The 24,556-nt window shown below is 39.8% G+C and overlaps 1 protein-coding gene across 1 annotated transcript in view; it reads right to left on the bottom strand.

The window, feature by feature from the left end:
- The window catches only part of atosb (atos homolog b), a 49,270-nt gene extending 32,257 nt beyond the window's left edge, over positions 1-17,013 (bottom strand). The window contains exon 1 of the mRNA XM_088912162.1: positions 16,741-17,013. The gene's annotated coding sequence lies outside the window, so the exon portion shown is untranslated. The remainder of the gene's footprint in view (positions 1-16,740) is intronic.
- Between the last annotated feature and the right edge of the window lie 7,543 nt (positions 17,014-24,556).

Below are 24,556 nucleotides of genomic sequence, written 5' to 3'. Positions count from 1 at the left end.
TTGTTGAGTTACTCCAACAGACAGTCCACACTTTAGAAAGGGTGGATTTTTCTGTAGTTATCCCATGGCTTTTTCACATTGCATCCTTGACAAATATTTGCGGCAATTTTCCACTTTGGCGTTTATATCTCTTATATCCTTTCACCAGTGTGATGGCTTTGCTCTGCTTTATTTTCCCAATTTTTTTTTAGAAGTTTGGAAAACCCAGGAAATTACATTGAGGTAAAGGGTGTGTTTGGAAGGGCACTATTCTAGCAACCAATTCAAAAATCCAAGTTTATTTGGAATACGAACCTGGTCTTTAGTAATCCTGATACCATCCCATGTTTCAGAAGCAGACCATCATGCTCCTTATTAAAACTGTCATTGCTCTTTTATATGCTTGCTCAAGTAGGTAGCTACGTCAGCATGCATAGGCTGCAAAGGAATAGGTAGAGGTTTATTCTCTGCTGAATGGAAAAGAGACACAATGTGTCAGCTGTGAAGCCTTCTTCAGGAGAGAGGAAAACTATTTTAGGTTTTCACCTAAGTCTTGGATTCTAAATATAAAGTGTTGCCTTTTTGGGAATAACATCCACACAAATGTGCTGGATATAGCAATAAAGTATTGAACCAAGACATGAAAAATGAGGGCCACTGTGCTGATCAATCACATATTGTTATAGTTCATTGAAGACGCTACCTACCTGAGTAATTTGGAAACACAGCAATGCATGTCTAAACAGCTAGCTTTTCAAGCAGTCTTGGTATTCATATATTATTTTGACTCAGAAGCGTGTCTGTCAATTTCGCAATTGTATAATGCCATTATTCCAAGTTGAACGATTTACCAATTTCACCCAAACACGAATTCAAGCGACATGGGTAAGGACTGAAGAGGAAGTGGAAAAGCAGTCATGTAATCATTTTCAAGGTAGCCTTAAGACCCTTTGGAAGAACATCCCATTTGCTTTTCAAACTACAAATCGTCTTCTTTTAACCCGTGGTGGAGCTGTCCCTGAAAATCCCCAGCCTTCTCCCTGTCCAATGATTCCCATGCCTTTCTCTCAGGGAGGAGGAGAAACCAGGGCGTTATCGTTAGACTTCAGCCCCGACGCAGTACCACAGTAATCACAATAAAGGGTAACACAAGAGTGTTGGGATTTCAAGGTATCAAGAGAAGAATTACAGGGTTTCTTGTAGGCACAAGAAATTGGCCTTTGGGTCAATATGGTTGAAGTTCCCGAGGAACAGGTTCACATAATTACTAGAAACTCAACAGTATGACAACAGAGGGGCGGGCAGACTCCCCTCAGTGAACTCCTCTGCTGAAGGAGCACTTGTATTACCTTTCATCAGGCTGTTGTTCAGCTATTTTCAATCTCTCTTATGGTTTAAAGGATGCTTACAGGTTTATCCCAACTGCAAAGAAGAGAATCATCTCCGAGGCAATGTTCCACAATATAAAATATACAGAAATTAAATGAAAAGTATACAACTTATATTCCAGTAAATGGGATCTTGAGAGGACATCATACTGGCAGTTTTGTTGGCTGTCTCATACGGTGGGTTCATTCTAGTAGGCCACATCAACTGTTATTACACCAATTTAAAACAGGAGATTGAACACAAAGGTAGCCAAGCACTACCCATTGAAAAATTACAGTACATCCAAACACAACCTCTTTTAATCAAAATTAACTTTATTCCCAAACTACCTACTCTGTATAGGATATTAAAGAAGTGCATAATAATGCTGGGAAACCCAGGAAATTATGATAATATTCTGCTACGTGAATATACTGTATATGGAAACAATTTTCCATGCCCTAAATATTAACCAACAGAGAAAAACTGTATCTGAGGTACAGCAGTGTTACCTGCTGGATTGGTTAAAGTAGTATTCAATCTTTACATAAAACTGACACAAGGGTATAATGTACTTGACAAAGTGATTTCTTATCTTTTTTGTGACCAAAACTGTTAGAAAAATTACTAAATTTAATCAATGTTTTTATTTGTTTTGTCTACACGTCTGCAACAGTAGATATGGCAACAGCAGGAGATATGGCATAACACCATTTCAAAATTTTAAAAAATATATTTCACAACGTTCTAGGTGTGTGCATTAAACAAAAAACAAAAACTAAAATTGAGAAACCCCACAACCATCAAGCTAAAGGAAATTCTCTATCCAAACCACTTGTGCATTCATAAACAAGGCTTATGCAAATCAATGTAAATTCCAGTTTTAATACGCAAGTGTGGATGGACTGACATTAGAAACCATTTTACTATACCACACAGTCCACGAGTCTCGCAGCAAAACAGAATTTTGCAAGTTAAGATTTGCCACAGGGTATTTTGCAGAAGCAGACACAACTCTCCAAAGCAGCTGATTAATTAGAGGGAAAAGGTTTATTTCTAGTGTAATCACATTTAAGGTTTTTATCTGACAAAGAAAAAGACAAACTACCAATTCAAAACAAGCAGAAGGACATAACAAGAGCTGAATTTTCCTCATGCACCTATATTATAGTTACAAAATGGTGTAAATCACACCCTCACACATATACTGTACACTAGCTTCTTGAGTGAGGCAAAGGTAGAAGGTCCATTTCTTCAAATGTCAACACACAGCTATGTATAAATCTACAGAGGTTGATTAGGTTACAGATATTTGTAAATGTAGAAAGAAAATACTGTAACTCAGAAACTCAATAGTTATTAGTTAACAGATCCAAGGATCTCAGACAGTCATTCCCTCAAAGAATAAAGGGTATCTGCTTCAACAACATGGTTAACACTGTGTCAATAAATAAGAGGTCACAATGTCAACATTTACACAAAGACTTGTGGGAGACTGAAACAAGCTACACAGCCATGTTGTTGAACGGAATACTCTGGCTTGTTTCAAGATACAGCTGGATGAGATTCCCAGATCAAGCAATCAACTGAGCTAAACAGACTGAATGGTTTCCCCTGTTATTTTCTTTTGCAACAGCTTTCAATGAAATGGGGACTTTTTGCATACAAATTCTTATGTTATACAGTCTTGGTTACCAGCAATGGTACTCTAAAATCTTATAAATGAACCATTTACAAATGCATTTACTTTCAAAAACCACTGGCATTTTCAGTAAAAGAGAAGTAACATCAACATCAGTCTTCTCTCTAAGTGGAAACAAGGAATGAGAACGACACTGCATTCTGCTATACAGAATGATGCCTAGTCCCAAATCTCTTCCAAACAGCTGAAGAAAAATCAATACAAAGCCTAATAAAACACTCACAGAGACCTTTGAAATGGGGAAAAAACTGAGCTTTAAAGGCAGGCTGGAAGGCTCCTGGTGTGTTTAATAGTTTCTGGCAAATTGTTCTATTGATCAATAGCCATGTAAAGAACAAGGAATGCAATATTTTTTTTAATTGCAGGAAATGAGAAATTGCATTCATCTTGTTCATACTGTGGGAGCTAATTGGCTACTTATCCCATTCCTTTATTTGTCACAAGAGCACAGCACTGCCACATGCAACCCAAGCGTCTATTCACTTGATCAGAACTCGGGTGTATTCTGGCCTTTAGGAAAAGCATACAGTACTAGTCGGTAATGAAGGCTCATTCGTACCTTTCAATTTTTGGTTTTTATTTTAGCATAGCATCCTGGTAAATATTTTGAGAGACTGGTAATTATTAAAAGTTAATTTTTCAATTCACTAATTGTTTGCAAAAGGGTGTCCCCATTCTGGAGCTAATACTGTATGTACTCTCAGGCTGAAAACTCCCTCTAAAAAGTGCCACCTGCTCTTGGTGCACAAACTGTTCGGAAAGATCCTCGGTAAGGTTTCAAAATGCATGACAAAATGATTACTCATCACTTGAATGAAAAGATGAAAAACACCAGAGATGAACAAAGTTCTAAAGGCACAAAAATAGATAAGCCATCTTTTGTTTTCACTTTACACAGCATGGCATTATTTACAACTTATCCCCTTATCTCCTCTCTCTTAAGTCTAGCCATCGTCAGTCCATTTGTCCTGGTGAGGAGTCAAGGTACTGAACAATTTATAATGCACAAACACTACATTTATATCACCACATTTTTACTGAATATGGACTCTATATTTACTGTATATTCAATGTCTCACAAACATGAATGATTTAAATAAAGTATCAGAACCCTCAGTCCATTCCTGACCTCTAATTCTGCATAATTATGTATGAGAAAATGCTGTCCTAAGTTGTACATGGTTCCAAAAGGACATAAATCAAGCTAGTGGACAAATCACTTTGAAAAGAGATAGCAGTATATCTACTGTACATGCTGTTAGTAGTGACTCATTATTACAGATCCCAGAGGAGAGTCTTTGAACAGGATGCCAATATCACTCCACTGTATTCTTGATCTAAATTGTCATTTAATCAGAAGTGTGTGACGTGTTTGAAGTTGTTCCAAAAGATTAGGAGGAAGGGAAGAAGGGACAGTAAGTTAACAGCATTCTGCAGGTACAGTACTAAATGATCTAGAGGTATAATAGGGATTTGAATCAAAAGGGTGTTGTATCTCTCATATTGTTCAGTAGATCTTTATGCGAGTGGAAAAAAAACTGCAGGTTAGTATTCCCGGAAAGCTTAAAGTTCTCTCTTTGTGCAGCATAGTGAGAATTATCTTACAGCAACACACTCCCCCTTGCAAAATCAGACTGCACATTTGTTTCGTAGGGGAAAGACAAAAACACAGTTCATTTTAAGAAAAAAGTATCCTTAATAAAGAAAACCGAAAATAACACCCACTTCTCCAACTACTGTTTTTCAATCTTCTCCAAAAGTATTCCTCTTGCACAAATTTGAGTCAGTGTTCACATCATTTTAAACATAACGACACCCTGATCAACCGGATCCATAAAATACAAGAAGATTGAAAATATCTCTACTAGAAAGAAAGGATGTATAAAATGCAAAAGAAACAGTCAACATAAAGCACAACAACAGTAAAACAAGACAGGATATTCATTTAAAAAAGCAATAGGCTCCAAGCAAAGGACTCTTATCTTTTCACAGCAGAAGACACTTTTGGTTTCAGAGGAGAATGAGGTTTGTGTGACGTGCGTCACATATTGTAAGTACAGGCTTTCACAGAAGTGGAAATGACTGGGCAAAACATGAGAACACAGCCTTGATCAAGACAGCCCACGTGTCTTCTGTCCAAGTGTGGATACTCTACTGACATTCTGTTGTTAGCTGTGCAGAATTCACTCGAAAGGTTATTTTACTCTTTAATTTGACAAAATTTAAATACCGAATATGGTAAATGTTTTTAAGAAACTGTCGCCCTCACGCTCTTACACTTCAACAAGGATGCACTGAAATCTGATGCTAAGTATTGCAAAAGCTGCCGTCGCTGTTGGATTAAAAGGTTCACGGTTTCCCCATTGCTTACTGAAGCGTTTACCATAAAAGGTGCTCCTGGCTGGCAAAAGGGACTCTTGCATGCTCCTTTTAGTTCCTTTTTTTCTCTCTCAATGAAACCTTATACAGAGGAGAAGCTTAAATCAATAAACAGACGTGGCCCTGTTCCCTGGCTTTAAAAACAATATGCCACAAATCTGCCAAGTGCCAGCATTCATGTGGTCTGGGGATCGCAGAGACTGGCATGGCACAGTACCACCTGTCAGGCCAAAATCAGCTCCTGCGCTCCACGTGCAGATAATAATCTGTTTCATAGTCTGTCCTATTCCAGTAATCTATCCTATTCCATTTTAACCTAACCCTAATTCCAGAACCCCTCAGTCTTGTATGCATGTTTAGCACCCACCTTACATGCATAGATCCTATGCAAAGTATTGACATATTATGTGCCATCTTTGCATAACTAGGCTTAAGCTGAGGGGGAGATCAGTTAGGGTTCAGCTGGAGAGGGTGGACAAAGGGAAGCAGAACGTACTTAATTCATCCCTCGGCATTTAGTGCGCAGTAATTAGGAGCCTTGTCTTGTGGGAGGTTGTAATCCACAAAGGCTCATTCTCTAGTAAACTGTGAGGGGAAGAGAGGAGTGCCAGCTCTGCCACCTCTTCAGCCACACAGCCCTCCTGATGGCACCACTCCCCTGTGCTCTTGTGTGCTTTCCACAAGAGCAGTACTCTTTTTAACTCTGGGGCTATGAGGACTTATCCACAAGTGTGATACAAAGACAGTGTAACCCCCTACACCCCCCCCCCCCCCATCACGCAATAGATTAAAATTGGCTTAAGATAAACTTAGAATAATGATAAACTGTCAGAAATTCCAACAAATCTGAGTCAGAGTGTGATAGTGCAAGGACAGATTCTAAATAACTGAATACTTTCGGAGTTGTCACTTTTAACATTTTGTTAATCGGTACCTTACAAAAACGGGTAAAAAAGACAAGCGATAGTTGGTCATCGACTCATAAGGCCCAAGTCTCTTCCAAAATGCTTCAATTTCAAATCAGCATGGGTCATATCCCAAGCAGAGACACATTGGAGAATCAGTAATAACAACATTATACAATATTCAGTTTTAACACCTGGTTTTGACATCCCTTAGTAAAATTTCATAGCATGAAATAGAATGTATTGCACAATGGCAGTAAACACGTACTGCATGCTAAATGACACGTGCGTTGAATCATACGTTATCACTAAAAGGCAGCTCATTTTTATTTTTTTACTTTATTTTATTGACAAAACAACTAAATAAATCCCTCAGTCACTCTATACCAAACCCTTGGTGTGCTAATTTTAAAGCATTTGTAAAGTACCAAAATCAAAATCGCTCTTTAATTCTACAGCAGGAAAGTCGGAACAAATCAGGAGTCATAAGTCATATTTTGAAAAAAAATACCCTGCCCTACATAGCAGTTTCTCAGGTTTTGACTTACACATTTCAACAGACATTCCCGACCTTTGGCAGACTGTCTGATACCACAAGTTGATTTTCAGCCCTGTAATCTGGACTGATGAAATTAGCCATTTAATTAGGCCCAAACCTCTCAAAGCTCAATAAAAGAGTTAGGTATACAGTCACAAACAGAAACAAACTGCAAAAAAGCATTCAAAAAGTTAAGTGTTATCAAAATGTATTTTACATTTTTCTCTATGACCTTTAAAAATAACCTTCAATTAACAGTAGGAATTTAGTATTTACAAATATCACTCTGCTGCTTATAAGACAAAACATATGCAGAACTAAATCTTAGATATTTTAGTACTGCTTTAGTAATACTATAACTTTTAGTACTGTAACAATCTAATAATACAGATTTTTATTGTAATGTGTATTAGAGACCATTTAATTTTCATTTGTAGCATGTAAAATATTTCTTAAGAGATTTCCAACCCATATTTATACGAAAAATTATTTGCCTGATGCTTTCACATCGAAAACACCCTACATTTATACTCTATAATAAGCCTGTTCCTACTAGAGAAATAGGAGTGAAGCACAGGGCTGAAAGATGTCCTCCATCTGGGATTTGAACCTGTAACCCCCCAGTTATGTGTATAGAGCCCTAACCAACACTCTATACTGTTGCCTCCTCCGACTGAGCATTGCCCTTTCTGCCCTGCCCTCAGGAACATTTCAGAAACCAAAGGCTCACAAGCTCTTATGACGTTAGCCTATATCAATGCTAAGCAGCTGAGCTTCAGCTTTAATTCTATATTGCTGCAACAGCTAAGTAATACTTACCAAAAAAAAAACCCATCAAGTATACCAAAACATTTGGAAGTTTGGAAATTGGGCCCAAGGGGGAATGTGAAATATATCCTCCACATCTTCACATTTTGAGCAAGAACCATAAGCATTTAAATCTTTCAAAGTATTCAAGGGTTTTTTAGTCTATAAATGAGCGATGATCCTTATTTCTTATTATTATTAACTCGGACCCATAAAAGATTTATTCAAAGCATGAGTTGTAGGCTCTTTATGTATAATTCTTAGCACAGCACCCAGCAACCTGGAACTCCTTTTTATTTCTTTGAACTTCACAATGACTGCACTACAGAGTGACAGGACAAGGCAGTGCTGTAATACTGGGGTCCATCCACCAAACAATAGTTTGGAAATTAACAGATTTCAATATAACAAGTATAACAAGTGCAGATTTGATAGGAACATACTTCTACAGTCAGCCTCTCATTTTATTTCTTTTAGTTCAAAATACGGTCAGCAGTTGAACTTAAAAGTATGTGTTCCACTGATTTATAGACCATTTTCCTACTATGGCATTCATCACAAAAGGCAGTTCACACTCTTCATAGTAAATAGAATATTTCCCAATCCTGCTTTCTCAATTGTTTAGTTGGGGTTTTTCTTGGCTCCATAACCCGAGGTTTGGACAGCAGACTACTCTCAAATCAATTACTTTTCCCACACCGATCAAATGAAATCTTCAGAAGTCCCATGTTCAGGAGTTTGGTAACACTAAAGGTATACCATTTATCAGTGTCAGTTTACTTAAAACAGACACGTACACTCTCCTCTAAAGATCACATATCTGGCATGTAAATAAATTAATCAAAATAAGGAATGCCATGGACCACAACCCTAAGAGATACTAAAGCTTACTTTCCAGTGTATTTACTAAACTTGCTTTTAGGGTTGACAAACTGCGATCGAGATGCCAGAGGAAAGCTCTGAGGAACAAGCTCAAGACATGTTGTGGATCAGCTCTGGCAGGTCTGAACAAGTCAAGACAAGCAGAGACAACCAAAGAAACACCAGGTGAGTGCGCCGAGGTGTACTCCATCTGCACCAACAGGGCAAAGGCAACAGAACACTGCAAGACTTTCAAAACGACATCATTAAACATACTGTAGGCTGGTGGAGACACTTCCAAGACTGTTAATCAATTCAAAATTACAGAGCTCACTGGCCCACAACTGAAAGCAGGCTTGTGTAATGGTGCTTCGTTAGGAAGGACTAAAAAATCTGAAATCTGCATTCTCTGAACATGTTTTATGTTGGGACGACCCTGGAAGTTGGAGCAAGAATGTATTTAGCTTGCTTTATTTTTAAACAGGAACTAGTTTAATTCATTTCCAGTGGTATTTATTGTACAGGTTGAACTAACCTCTTAGTGAGGCAACGATAAAACAAAGAAGTGTTAATAGAAACTCTCCATTTCCCTTTAGGAGTGTTGAAACTGGAGACGGCATATTTGTGGACTAGTATAGAACATCATGTGTACCCGTTTAGAAGAAACTGTTTGTTTCCGTTTAAAGAGTTGCCGTGATGGTACAAGAGTGTCCTTTAAGGTGTTATCTTCAAGAACACTTAGAAAATCTCAGATCTTTTTATTAACCTCAGTTTTAAAAAAAAATGTATTATTATGTACTGCAAACACATCTTACCAGGAGAGCCCACTAATCGTGCTTTATAGCAATACCTATATTCTGTCACTGGCTCTAGGAAAAGATCGGTTGTCAAAAAAAATCCCTTCTCTCCTCCAAAAGTTATAATTAGGTTACCTTTGTACACTTTGTACCTTTACATGCAGCCTGCACAATGAATATTACAGACAACATTTTGTAGAATCTTGCCTGATCTGTGTTTTTCCATTCTAAATGTACTCAGACATCCATTTTATGCGACATTTCAGGAATAACTGAAGGGCAGGGATAACCTCAAAAATAGCCACCTATTCAAGGATTTTCCACCATGTGTGGAAACACCATCAATACTGTAGGTTCTAATGCACATACTTAGATCTCTTCTAAACCCTCATTCATTCTCGAAATAAAGGACCTCAGAGTACCATACTTTGTGTGTCTTCTTGGGTATTCACCAGAAAACGGCCTATTTCAAACCTTCACTAAACTGTGCCGTGACTTCACGCAACCTCTACAATGCCAGTGGTGGAATTCTAATAAGAGTTTTAATTAGAATAAATTAGAATGATAGAATGATAAGTAGTAGAAAAATAGAAAGAACGGGTTCTTCTCATTTGATGTGTGGAGTATAATGCTCTGCTCTGGTGGAAGAAATTGCTAGTATTTGCCTACACTGAAATCCTAGATCTCCACAGGGGGAATGAAGGATGCAGTCTGTTCCAGTAGTTCCCAACCTTGCTTCTGGAGAAACACCATCTCCGCTAGTTTTCATTCCAGCCGTGCTCTAGATCTCAGGTGCTAAGCAATGACTTACAGTAACTGATCTTCCCGCTTGTTCAGACTTTGATTGAACTTGTTTCTTGAGTCAGCCACCGGTGTCAAAAATACCGTGACGAACGGCTAACATACAGGTTGTACGAGCCGGTCGCAGCGCGGGGGCAGCGCCGCTCTCTACTCCCGCGAGCACAGCAGGGATGTTGGCCGCCTGGGCTGAAGAAGGCCGAAGTGACACCGAAGACCCGGGTTCGATCCTGAGGCGGGGGGATGAGCTGGGGCAGGAGCGGCGAGGGCAGAAACCCCCAAGAACCCGAAACCGCTACAATACCAGACTTCAAGGATACTGTTTCCAATTACTTGAGCACTCAGCTTCTCTTCAATTGGCTTGCCTTTATTTCTGATTGATCTGCCTTATTAGTCCTTATTCGATGACCAACCGGCTCCGGTGGGAAGGACACTGTATCAGACCCTCTTCCCAGTGACCTGTCTGTCATTCTGCGGGAGTCCTGTTGGATACATTTCAGACACCAAACCTCCATGAGGCCTGTTCTTTAACTCCAAAATTAGTACAGAGTTGACATCAATAACAAATCCTATTTGACCTTTTAAGAAGTGAAAATAAAGCAAACATTTACAAATATATCTCAAAACAAAAACTGAAATCCCCTGGCCTGCGATTAGGACTTTGGCTGTACCAGAAACCAGAAGAGCCAGTGCTCCTCCAGGACCAGAGATGAGAGCCACAGCAGTAAATCGTGAAAGTAATTGAATTTCACAATAGTATTCAAGGAAGGGCTTTACATCAGCAAACAATCACTCGCAAGAATCATAGCATGAGATCTGAACTGGCGACACAGAACAGTCCCTCCTCCTGTGAAGCAAAACTGATGGGCTTTCCTGCTAAGAAACGCATTTACAAGTTTATGAATGGCTACAACTTGGCGTCACAATGTGAAAATGCATACAAAAACACTTAATCTTTCGGGTTGGTTATATGCCAACATACAATAATTTGTTTAAAGTGGCCATAATTCTGGAAGGCTGGAGGCTAACTGCTACAGTAATCAACCTGAATTATGTATTCAAAATAGGCTGCATTAGCTTCAAACAGCAAACTGCCAGCTAAGTGTCGATCATGCCATGAAATTTCTCAAGAGCCTCGGAGGACTTTACTAGCAGTGGGAAGGAAGTCCTCACAGGGGTAAATTCAATTTGTTTCACAGCGTACTCAAATTCTCCGTTATCACAAATGAGATAAGGGGATTAGGTTATTCTTTTTTTATTAAAATAGAATTTGTACTAGAGCAACGATAACCGTGCTGCACGTTCTTTGTTAACATATGGCAACAAATAAGTATATATAAACATGGTTTATATTCTGAATTCTTATAGGTTCTGTGCAGCTTTTCAGATGAATGAATTCAAGTACCTAAAATACAAAAAGACAGTAACCTGAGTTACAGGAGTTCATGCTGGGCTAGAACTGTGTCAGTAGGGAGCACAGATGAATGCTCATCTGCTGCTGCATTTCTTATGTACTGAGAGAGTGTACTGAGGTGCTACTGAAGGGGGAGGTGAAAGAGGATGGAACTGAACTAAAAGCTACACAGTTAAGCCCAAGACTCTAAGAGAAAAATGGCAAGAAATGGCAACAACAACAACAGCACAAAAACAGAATTTTCAGAGGAGTTGAGATGTGATCTGCACTGGGCAAATCCCCAGGTGGTCCTTGAAAAACTGATAGGGAAACACATGTGTGTATTTGACTAACAACAGCTGCCACACATCAAAATGTGCTGTGCATTTTAACAAGGTCGTCTGTAAGTGTTACAGGTTACAGGCCGAGAGCTTAGTACAGGAAAATGTAAAGGACTGTGCAGGAATGTTTTTCATATAGCAGCAGGGCCACCTTTTGTAACATTTTTGTGGACATATTTGTTAATAATAATAATAATAATAATTAATAATAATTCCTTACACTTATATAGTGCATTTCTGGACACTCCACTCAAAGCGCTTTACAGGTAATGGGGACTCCCCTCCACCACCACCAATAAGCAGCCCCCACCTGGATGATGATGACAGCAGCCATAGTGCACCAGTACACTCACCACACACCAGTGGGGAGGAGAACAGAGTAATGAAGTCAATTCAAAGATGGGGATTATTAGGAGGCCATGATTGATAAAGGCCAGTGGGAAAATTGGCCAGGACACCGGGGTAACACCCCTACTCTTTTTGAGAAATGCCCTGGGATTCTTAATGGCTACAGAGAGTCAGGACCTCAGTTTTACGTCTCATTCGAAGGACGGCGCCTTTTTATAGTATAGTGTCCCCATCACTATTCTGGGTCATTAGGACCCACCCAGACTGCACCCCCTGCTGGCCCCACTAACACCTCTTCCAGCAGCAACCTTAGCTTTCCCAGGAGGTCTCCCATCCAGGGACTGACCAGGCTCACACCTGCTTACCTCCAGTGGGCTGCCAGCTGTGAGTTGCAGGGTGACTACACAGGTATTGCCTAAATGAAGAGGGTTCTGATGGGAATATCCAGTGTGGCCCTATTACTGCAATCTGCAGTGTCGAACAAAAGGACCTTTCAGAAAGTCGCAGTGTACTGAAGAAGAGGCCTTGAGGCTTAGGTCAAAGCTGCTCAAGTACAGAAGGCTTTCAGGTCATTTAAACACCAAGCTCCCTGACCCCTTTTGTTAGAATCTAAGACAGCCTGCTTTGTCCACAGGGGACATCAAGACATCATCGTTTACTTGCAAACTACTAACCCTTCCTTCGCACAACAGAACTTATTGGACGACCCCTTTGAATGTCACTCTTTCTCTTGCAGCTGATTAATATAACAGCTTGCAGCTCATCTCTCCCTTTGTTCTGCCATCCACATAAGCACATGATCCACTCTGGAATGTATGCATCAGGCATGGCTTGATTCTGTCTCACTACCTTTAATATGGAGATAAAAATGATGATGAAGATGATGCCCTCAATAAAAAAAGCAACTGTTATCCCAAGTGGAAGTAATTCCTCGGTCCTAAATCCAAAGGAAAAGTGGAGTGAACTCTAATGGGACTCCTAATAGGTCCAGAAGATTGAAATCTATGCTGAACACCAGCATCTGATAGAGAATACGATAAACAAGACAATTACCTAGAATCTTGAATATTTCTGGACGGATGCAATACGTTTTCCACCATAATATTATTAAACCACTTCATTCTAACAGGCCAAGTCAGTATTTATTCTTTTTTAAGAAGAAACCGATTGCGATTAACAAACAGGCCCTCTGGGTTTTGTGTGTAACAGAACAGAGCTGCAACCACAATGATGGGAAACAGGAGAGAGCTCATAAAGACACAGATAAGATGAAAATCAGTGATTCATCACAGAATGATTTCTAAATGGAAAAATGGCTGAAGGCAAAAAAAAAAACTCAAATTCCCATTGAGGCCCTGCATATAAACTGATGCAGAACACACCAGAATAGATCCCACATGTGATTTAACAGGGGTTTATACAGTACATTTATGCCAAAGCAAAAGTGATAGATATAACCAACAATCCTTAAATTGCTGCAGCCACTTAACAACTACTTGGTCTGTCAGAGCTCTATAGACAAGATAAAACACTTCTATATGACTTTCCATATACAGATTTTCATGAAGCTGCTTTCCCTACTACCGATCAACTTGAATAACATAACAGAGCAACGTATAAAGCTATAACTTGTTTCTATAAACTATATATCAGGACAATAATTTTCAATATACATTTCAAGCAAAATCACTTAATTAGAAATGTCCTCCATCCAAAATGCGCAGCCAACCTAACATCGATAAACATCGATAAGTTTTCACTTGTCACACAAGAGGGTCATGACAACTGACAACGTGCTAACAGATTCATTATCTGATAGCAAAATTTAAATCGCTTAAAATGCATATTTTCTTAGCCATTTATTTACCACTTCTGCTTTTTGTTTCCTAGGTTTAATAATACTTTTGGCTTAATTTTTACTCTTTATAATGCAACTGTGCATTTCTTGTTCTCTTATTTAAGTGTTAGGACCCACTGGTGAATTTTGCTTCCCTGTCTATAAAAATGCTGTCAGTATACACCACCAAAAAAAGCTTACAACTTGTTTAAGACAGGAACTTTAACAATGTTAACTTTATTCTTTAAAGTTAAGTTGACAAATGGTGGCTGAAAGGAAACTGAAAGTCACATTTTCTAGGTAAAGAATTCCAATACTGCCAATTTAAATCTTCTTTTCACCGTCTACTGGATGAAATTAAACTAATGTCAGTGCTGCCAAGCATGCACATCGATGAACTAATGATGTAACATAATTTAATTACTGGATTATGACATAACAATTTTAGTGTACAATATCATCTGGAGAGAAATGATTACAATAAATTTAACATTTCTCAGAACTTCTTAAATGGTGAGCCTATTCCCCAAGTGCTCTTTCAAGTAACATTACAGCAGGAAACGGTAAGCATATGGCAGAGGCTATGTGAGCATAAAGTCTAATCATCAGACTAGAAAGTAAAAAAGAATATTTGCATGATGCCAACTGCACCTGTATGCAGTACTCAGCTTATATTGGTTTACAATGCAGCTCTAACACAGATGTTTTAGAGTGCACAAAACACTTAAGACACTTACATTTGTACAGGGTTACAATATGCAGAAGCAAATGACTCAGCAGTGTATATCTTAAAGTTAACTTTTCCAGCGTTATCAAGCAACTATGCATTCTAGAGTTGTCAAGCCAATGATATGCATTAAGGAAAGATCAGGGCAAAACAAGTTCATGTACCAGTAGTTGCGACTTTAATGATGCACTTCTCCTTTATGTTGCATATCTATAACTGCATACACTTGATTCTGCAAGCCATACAAGAAGTGAATGCTTTTTTCTAGCTCCAAAGTGTCACTCTCAGGGCTGAACTTGGGACAGAGACTGGGAGAAGATGTAACAGCAGCAAATACAGAGAGATAAAGGGGTGTTTATTTTCATTTCTATTTAAATTCAATGCTTTCCACTTACCTCCATTTACAACTTACTTCGCCTCGAAAATATTTATCTTGTCTAACCATCTCAGCCCCACTGTAACCTCAGGCAACTGATAAAACGTCCTTTGCATAACAGTTTCATGTGTTTGAGGCTTTAAAAGGCACAGGGTCTTGCATAAACTTCACATCCATCTATGCAAATGTGCTCAAAAAAGCACTGAGATGATCAGCACCCATCAGCTTCTACATGAGACTGCAAATTGTAAAACCAGAAATGGATGAAGCCTGTTCTGTGCATCCTTTCAGTTTCCTTGTTAATCTAGTAAATCATCAACAATGCTCTGTTATACCAATAAATCCTGTTGCCATTGGGCTAGTTAGAAGTCACAATGAGAGCTGAGGAGTCCCTAAACGCCTCTGTCTGATGAAGTTTTACATTTCACTTGGGTTCCCAGCTGCTGTAGAAAACAGAAATTTCAACCACTGGCCCTGCAAGTTTAAGGATTCGGACCCTGCATTCAGGTGTACCAAACCTTGCTTATTCTTTGGGTACAGTATGTTATATACACGATAAACCCATCTGACTGCACAGCAACGGACTTACAACAAAGACATCCGAATAGAAAATGGCCCTTTGGAAATTATCTACATGACACTTTTACACTTAAAAAAAATATTCTGATTGATTGCAATTAAACCATGGAATTAAAATAGAACTACAAAATCAAGATCTGAAACTCTTACCTGACATGAACCTTCCAACACCAAATTATCCAGCAATTTCACATGACTGAGAACCAGTGTGCCTTTTTTCTTCCTGAAGCTACTCATTTTTACCAAACACAGAAGATATACCATCAATTCTCTAGAAACCGAATTAACAAAAGTAACAACAGTATTTGACAGGTGGCAATTTTTCACAGAAAGTAGCTCCTCCTTAAACATGTATCACACACCCCTCAGCGTGAAATTGCTTTTTCAAGCCCAAATCCTGGAAGCTGTCACGCTCTTCTCAACTGTCGTGCGGTCACACGCAGGCTTTATGACCAATCACAAGGAAAATCTGGGCAAACTGCATTAATAAAAATCAGAATTAGGCAATCTGCTGGATCATAGGACAAAAGCACATAAACGCCCCCCTATGGAGGCCTTAATCGTTACGTATCAAGTCTTCAATTTTGTGTTGATCTAAATATGTTGATGTAAATGTCACATTTATTAACCACAGAATGGAACATTTTTTTTTTGCTTTACAGGGCTGAGAGAAACCCCGTTCAACAGTCAGGAGAACACAGGCGACGGACTTGCGACCTCACGGCCAGGATACTGGTGGATTCAGCGTTAGCACGCTGAAGTTCATTAAAAAGAGCTTTTTTTTCCCTTTCCAGGCACCCCTGAGATCGTGTGGCAAGTCTGTGACACACTGTGGCTCAGATGAATGAGCTGGTCGACAATGCGAGACGCGGAAATTAATGTGGTTTTCCCATGCCAAAAATAAGGGAGCACTGCGAATGAAAACCTGCATCAGATACAAAGGTGTCCTGAAGGGACAAGTAGCGAGAGAGACGTTGCAAATCTTACACTCATTGTTTTACTCACCCGCCGCACAAGCACTCGGCACTCGAAGGGTTAAACCAACATGCCTTTCGTCTGCGCTGAAATCAAAAACACCAGAGGATTTTTTTTTAACAGGGGGGCGAGTGATGGGTGAAGAACAATGACATTTAAATTCATCGAGCGTCTCGTTCTACTTCTTTAGGTTGAGGAACGTTTCAAATGAAAAGAAGTTCGTTGCGGGTGGGGAGGAAAAAAAATCTCACCGCTCTCCCTTCTGTCTGCCTTCTCTTTCTTTTATCTCCCTTGGTCTCTCCTTTCTCTCGCTCTCCGTCCTTCCTTCTCGGTCTCTCCCTGCGATTTTTCGGGCTTCCTTCAGCTGTTTCCCTACGTGCCCCCACCCCCCTAAAAAAAAAATGACTGTCTCTTTAAAAACAACGCTTCCGGGATCGGCGTAAAAAAAAACCCAAGAGGCAGCGCTATCAATGGCTAGCTCCCGCCTTCCCCTCACGTAATTGGTTGGGTTTTATGTTCTTATCCAATTAGATGCTGCAGAAGTGACTATTTTGCATATATTTGAATTAGACGCGGAATACTCCATCCCCTCGATAGATGATTGGCTGCAGGTTGAAAGCCAACTTGGTGACGTGGCCCGTAAAGACACGCCCAGTACACGTGCTATGCATCCTTTCCCTGCAGCTGGACAGCAGAAACTGAGGCAACATAAACAGAGGTTTCGCTCGGCTGCTTGAACTGTTGCAGGCAGCTGAAGTGTGGAGTGTGCCACAGCTTTGTCGACAGCATTACAGCTACACCCGTGGTAGAAAACGACTTACGTTTTCACAGTCTGGCAGGTTTTCCTGCTTTGTCAGGATTTTCCCCTGTTGCTTTACAAAATTGATTGGTTCCCCCACAATTATTGGATCATTACAATCGTGATTTTGTTTTCCTTTTTTATTTGTGAAAAAAAAGTTCCGTACCTTCAAGAAACGTTTTCTATTTTACGTCTCAAATTTATATTTTTTTAACTTCTCATATGAATATTGCTTTTATCACGAATTCAGAGACTCGATTTCAAAAGAGGCGCAGTGTGATTTTTCCGGCTGCAAATTCAGTCTGAGTGGTACTGTAGCTCCTTTTTTTCTTTATCGGACGGGCAATGCAAACCGTAAGTCCTGCTAAGTAGGAAGGTTTTATGTAAAGTTACTGGGCGTTTCCAGCCGCGTTTCTCGCTCTTCTGGTCGGTTAAATTTTAACTGGTTCTCTGCTGGGCAAGTAACATTGTCTTAATGGACTGCCACGTGTATACGCGCAGTTCTGTATAGAAAGTAGCTGTCAAGCATGTTCGGCTGACTGCGAAGATAGCAATGTTTTGATTAGGTTCAAAGTTTTACATTTTATGTTATTATAACAGTGTAACCAAACAGTATTTCCATTTCAAAATGTCAGTTTAATTTATGTTTTTTTTTAAATGTGTACCTATTTTAAATGCGCTTATGTTAATGATGCATGTGATTGTGATTATTAACAAAGCTTGATTTGTCAATCGAGAGATCAAAGTGGACGGGAAAGAGCGGATGTTTGAGAAGCATCTGACCTCGTGGACGACTCTTCACCTCACATAACATCAATGTAGCGCTCTTGCAACGGATTCTCAAACCGTCACTGTCGAGATCACGCTAACGAGGTAACGTAAACGCATTTTTAATTAGCAATTTTAAACACCACAATCACACGCTACTCCTACACCATTCCGTTGTGGTGCAGCTGTTTTTTACGTTTCACATGTGAATGATATCCCACTAGCCTATATGTATCGGGAGTCGGTGCAGTGAACATGGCACAGAAGTGACGTCACTCCCTTGAAACCTAAACAGTGTAGAATTCTGCCACCCGGACGTCTGGCGCAGTGGAGTTGATCACTTTCAAGAAAATGATACTTTGTCACGTTTGAGCCAGAACGCGAACGTGATCGAATCCTGGTAGGGGCAGGGCTACACGTCTGTATGTATATATGGCCAGCAGCCATATCACCCTGCAACTCACAACTGGCAGCCCACTGAAGCTCAGCAGGTGCGAGCCTGGTCAGTACCTGGATGTGAGACCTCCTGGGAAAAACTAAGGCTGCTGCTGGAAGAGGTGTTAGAGGGGCCAGACGAGGACACTATACTGGAAAAAGGCACTGTCCTTCGGATGTGACGTTAAACTGAGGTCCTGACTTGCTGTGGTTATTAAAAATCCCAGGGTGTTTCTCGAAAAGAGTAGGGAATTAACCCTGGCATCCTGGCTAAATTTCCCATTGACCTTCACCAATCATGGCCTCCTAATAATCCCCATCTATGAAATAGCTTCATTACTCTGTCCTGCTCCCCACTGATAGCTGGTGTGTGGTGAGAGTACTGGTGCACTATGGCTGCTGTCGCATCATCCAGGTGGGGCTGCACATTGGTGGTGGTGGAGGGGAGTCCCCATTACCTGTAAAGTGCTTTGAGTGGAGTGTCCAGAAATAATAAGCAATTATTATTATGTCTTAGATACTCTCTTCCTCAAATAAAAATGCTTATTCCCCCTAGTTTTTGGGCATGTTGTCGCTCACATTCAGCTATTTTAATATTAATCCTACAGTACGTGTTACAAATGAATTTGAGTCTTGTGTGTTAAAAAAAAAATTGAATTTAACCCCATGGCTCATGGCTCCTGAGAACTAAATGCACATTAGGATTCAATGATTTGCTTCTGTATTGCATCTGTTGATAATGATATTACTGCAGTCCCATTTCACTTCACAGATTGTTTTATATCCTGTTTCACCCCATTTCACCCAATTTGTTCTGCATTGTACAGTACATGTACTGTATAACGTGAGGTATTGAGCTTATTACTTGTACCTGTTTAAATCACATGTTGAGGCACATTGACTTCGATCAAGGTGCCAGCTAAATAATAATAAAACCAGAGTCCATTAAAGAGCTGATTGAAATTAAGATCATGCTACCAACACCTGATAAAGACATGTATATTGATCAGCCACTGAAAGTCGACACCCACAAAATAATCATGAGCCTATCAGGTAAATTCATTTGAAGGAGTCTGGATGTTTAGAGATGAAGTATGTTTGGATCTCAGCTAATAGCAAGCAATGCCCTCTGTATCCACTTGGAACAAATGAGGAAGCACATACAGTCATCTCCTAACCTCTCGTCCTTCAAGCCCCCTGTCTTTTTACACACAAAACACGCTCTGAGTCATGTGCAGGAGGTTCAAGGCCAGGTGGAGAAGTGAGACTGTGGTTGCGAAGACATCACTGCCTGTGCTTGGAGCCCAGAACTTGGCCTCTCCCAGCCATGGCTTGGGGAGTCCTGTTCACAGCTGGCTAGCGATGGCTAAGACCAGTAGAAAGGCTACAAACAAAAGGAAGCCGAGCAGCACATTGAGCTTTTTCGGTACTTTGGAACTTATTGATCCGAGAATCTCCTTCAGCCATTTCATGAAGGAAGTGAGTGTTTCGGCTTCAGTAACATCCTGGGTAGCTGGTTCTGTCCTCCCACAATCCTTTGTGTAGGGAAGAGCCTCCTGCTCTCAGTTTTAAATGCACTTCCATGTTGTTTCCATTCTTGTCCTCTGGTTCATGTTCCTCTACCTTTCCTACCTGTTTAGTCTGAGGATGTTTGCTGGGTTGACCTCGTCAGTTGCTTTGGGGATTTTGGATACTTGGAACAGCTCCCCTCTTTGTCTTATCTGTTCAGGACTAAATAGGTTCAGCTCTTTTAGCCTGAGTGTAGGACATTCCTTTGAGCCTCAAAATGTAATCTCTTCTTTGGACTGGTTCCAGAGAAAAAAAAAAGTTTCATTTTATAACACGGTGACCAGAAATGTACACAGTTTTCTAAATTAAGTCTTATCGGACACTAGTGTGACTCGTCTTACCAGTCACTAACACAACCTGGGCTAAAACTCACACCATCTGGATTATGGTGAGTGGTTCTCCAGATAGAGCCGACTCAGGAGACGTGTTAATCTGTTTTGTTTTGTCACAGACTTGCTTACACGCCGTAATATTATGATTTTACAGTTCTTTGCTTACATTTTCTTCATTTTTTTAATTTTCATTCTCAGGCCCTTATAAAGTTGTGTCAATATTCAAACCATTTAAATGCAATTTAAATATAGCATTTAGCTTCATATATGCTTAAGGTAATTAGGCACAGAAGCTTTAGACATTTTAATGAGTCCCCTAAGACATCTGTAATGAGCTACAATGACTAGATGTAAGGGAGGTATAACTGACTTAATAAACGTCTAGACAAAATCAAACGTAATGCAGTAAAGGTGGATTATAAGAATTCAAAATGCAAACATAATATTGTCAATGATTCTGTGTTGAAATAGTCTGCACAAATATGAAATAGGCGTACTGTATATGTGACTGGGGCAGTTGGTCATTTTAGAACAGAGACAATTAGCCATTCTTTTCCTGCTGTAAAATCATGAGTGATGGTGTTTTTAGCTAGTAAAAGTACTAAGTATCTGAGTTTCAGGATTTCACATGTTAAATCCTTCAGTTCTTTAGTTAGACCAAGGAGTTGGTGGTGGACTTCAGGAGGAAGAGGGTCCAACCTACTCCTGTCTGTATCAATGGGAGTGACATGGAGATAGTAGATTCATACAAGTACCTGGGCATTCACATCGATGATAGACTGGAATTGACTAACAACACTGAGGCCATCTACATGAAGGACCAGAGCCAAATTTATTTCTTGAGGAGGCTCAGGTCCTTCCATGTGTGTAGTAAGATGCTTCATATGTTCTATCGATCTGTTGTGTCGAGTGCCATTTTCTACGCGGTGGTGTGCTGGGGCTCTGGGATTAGAGCAGGGGATGCTAACAGGCTGAACAAACTCATAAAAAAAGCAAGTTTTGTCATTGGGTCTGATCTAGACCCTCTGGAGGTAGTGGCGGAGTGGAGACTGGTGTCCAAATTAATTGCCATCATGGACAACGTCTCCCACCCCCTCTGTGACATGCTTGTCGGAATGAAGAGCACGTTCAGCAATAGGCTGATCCAACCATGGTGCGACAGGGAGCGCTACAGGAGGTCATTCTTGCCTTCTGCCATAAGACTGTACAACTCATCCACTGTGCGTCTGGGCAGGGGCAGCATTGACCTGTTTTGGAACTAAACCTGAATCCTCTGTTTACAACTGGTGTGCAATATGTGGAAATGGATTGGGCAATTTATCTATAATCATGTAATATATATTTACACTTGTGTAATATAGTTACAATTGTGGATTGTGCAATACATTTTCATTGTGCACTACACATTCTTGTTTATTTTGTACTGTGTGCAATTATTTATACTCCATTTTTTATTGCACTTCTTACTGACTGTATTTATTGTATTGTATTGTTGTATTATTACATTGTACTGTGCTGTGTTGATTGTTCTGTTGCACTGCAGTTTCCCTTATGGGATTAATAAAGTATTTAGCTAAAAAACGTTGAAAGCAGAAGGAGATTCTACGATTAATTTGCTATTTAGGAGTGCTGGATTCAGGTAGTTTGCACCACTGTGGTAAAAGCCATGAATGTTTACTTTGACAAGCCAAGAAAGGTTTTATCATTGTGGTATTTTTCGAACCAGGGAGTATATTATAATTATTATAATGACAAAGGTCCATTTTAATTGTGAAGGACTCTGAAGTGCATTTACATTTGCCGAGGAATGAAGAGTCCCTTCACAGTCTCTCAAAACAGAGGTATTACCCATTAGACTGGAGAATTCCTAATATAGTCTCTGAGGGGGATGAGCCTAATGAGCCAAGTACTGTACTTATAGACCAATAAGTCTGACTTCTAATACATGTAACATTATGGGCATATTTATTCAACCTAGAGGATCATCTATGGAATATATAATGTAAACATATTATATGGTGTATTTAGATTTGAAGAACTTGATAAAGTTCCTCATTAAGCATTACAATTGAAAGTCATTTAGGGAAACATGAGTATTTGCAAATTTGTTAATAATAGAAAACAGGGTAAAACTGGTGGTAGATTTCAGGAGGAAAAAGGTCAAACCTACTCCTGTCTACATCCATGGGAGTGGCGTGGAGATGGTGGACTCTTACAAGTACCTGGGAGTGCACATCGACGATAGACTGGAATGGTCTAAGAACATCGAGGCCATCTATAAGAAGGGACAGAGCCGACTCTACTTCTTGAGGAGGCTCAGGTCCTTCAATGTGTGTAGTAAGATGCTACACATGTTCTATCAGTCGGTGGTAGCGAGTGCCATTTTCTACGCAGTGGTGTGCTGGGGCTCTGGGATTAGAGCAGTAGATTCCAAAAGGCTGAACAAGCTCATCAGGAGAGCAAGCTCTGTCATTGGGTTTGACCTGGACTCCTTGGAGGTAGTGGCTGAGAGGAGAATGATGTCCAAACTAGAGGCCATCATGGACAACTTCTCCCATCCCCTCTATGACAGGCTTGCAGGAATGAAGAGCACGTTCAGCAATAGACTGATTCATCCACGGTGCGACAGGGAGCGCTACAGGAGGTCATTCTTGCCGTCTGCCATAAGACTGTACAACGCATCCACCTTGCGTCTTGGCAGAGGCAACATCGACAGTGACCTGTTTCTGGACTAAACGCATCTACACATCTACTGCTACATCTGTTCTCTTTCTTTTTCTTTTTCTTTTTCCCGTTTACAACCACTTTTTGTGCAATATATGCCAGGGACCTGTGCAATACATTTATATTTATATCTATAGTTACATCTATATTTATATTCATATGTGTGATATGAGTGTGATACGATTTTCTGTGTACTGTTCTGTTCTAGTTTGTTCTTGTGCGTCCGGACTGTGAGTAACTCTTGTATTGTATTGTATGTATTGTACTATTATTATATAATTCGTTACACTGTGGCTGTGTTGTGTGTGTTAAGCTGCTGTTGCACTGCAATTTCCCTCACGGGATCAATAAAGTATCTATCTATCTATCTATCTATCTATCTATCTATCTATCTAAAGGTGAGGAGTGAATTGTGTAGAGGCAGCAGCAACTATTCAAAATGACTGAGATAAAATGTGAGACTGGGCAAACGCCTGGCTTCATGTAGACAAGGGCAGACTTTTACATGCAGGTAGTAAAAACACAGACTAAAAATACAAAACAGGAAATGCTAGGAATGGAGATAGGAGAGGCTACTTATGAAAAAGACTTGTGTGTTTATGTTGGCACATACAGTAGTTTATATATTTCAGTACAATGTGGGGAAGTAATTAAAAAGGCAAACATCTTGTTAGGATATATAATTAAAAGCATTGAATTGAAACCAAGGTATCTTAAATCTTAAAATTGTATAACACACTAGTTCTCAGTTTGGACACCATGTTATACAACAGATACAGCTGCTCTGGAGTCAGTCTAGAGGAGACAATCACATACGTGCCAGGGCTCAAGGGAAATGTCCTACACTGACAGGCTGAAGGAACTGTACATATTGAACCAAGAAGGCTACAAGGGGATCCAAAACAAGTATTCAAAATCTTCAAAGGTCACTGACAAATGCAGTGGACTCAATAAAAATCCATTAATTTCTTGACCTATTATTTGGTTTTGTTGTTGCATTATCAAGGAAACACTACAAAAAACAATTGATAATTGTACACACAATAGGAGTCTGGTACACTGGGCAATTTCCTAATGTTTTTATTGCATAGCAATCTGTTGCCTGGAATTTTAATACTTTATAGTTTGACTTCAGTTTGAACATTCGCCAATTTAATGGTTCTTTCACAAAACCCTGCCAAGTGAACTATCAGTGCTATCGGTGCATGAATCTCAAACC

The sequence above is a fragment of the Atractosteus spatula genome, chromosome 3, assembly GCF_055471065.1.
Source record: "Atractosteus spatula isolate fAtrSpa1 chromosome 3, fAtrSpa1.hap1, whole genome shotgun sequence".
Classification (NCBI taxonomy): domain Eukaryota; kingdom Metazoa; phylum Chordata; class Actinopteri; order Semionotiformes; family Lepisosteidae; genus Atractosteus; species Atractosteus spatula.
Note: the sequence above shows the minus strand (reverse complement) of the source record. Positions and strands in the feature narration are given on the sequence as shown.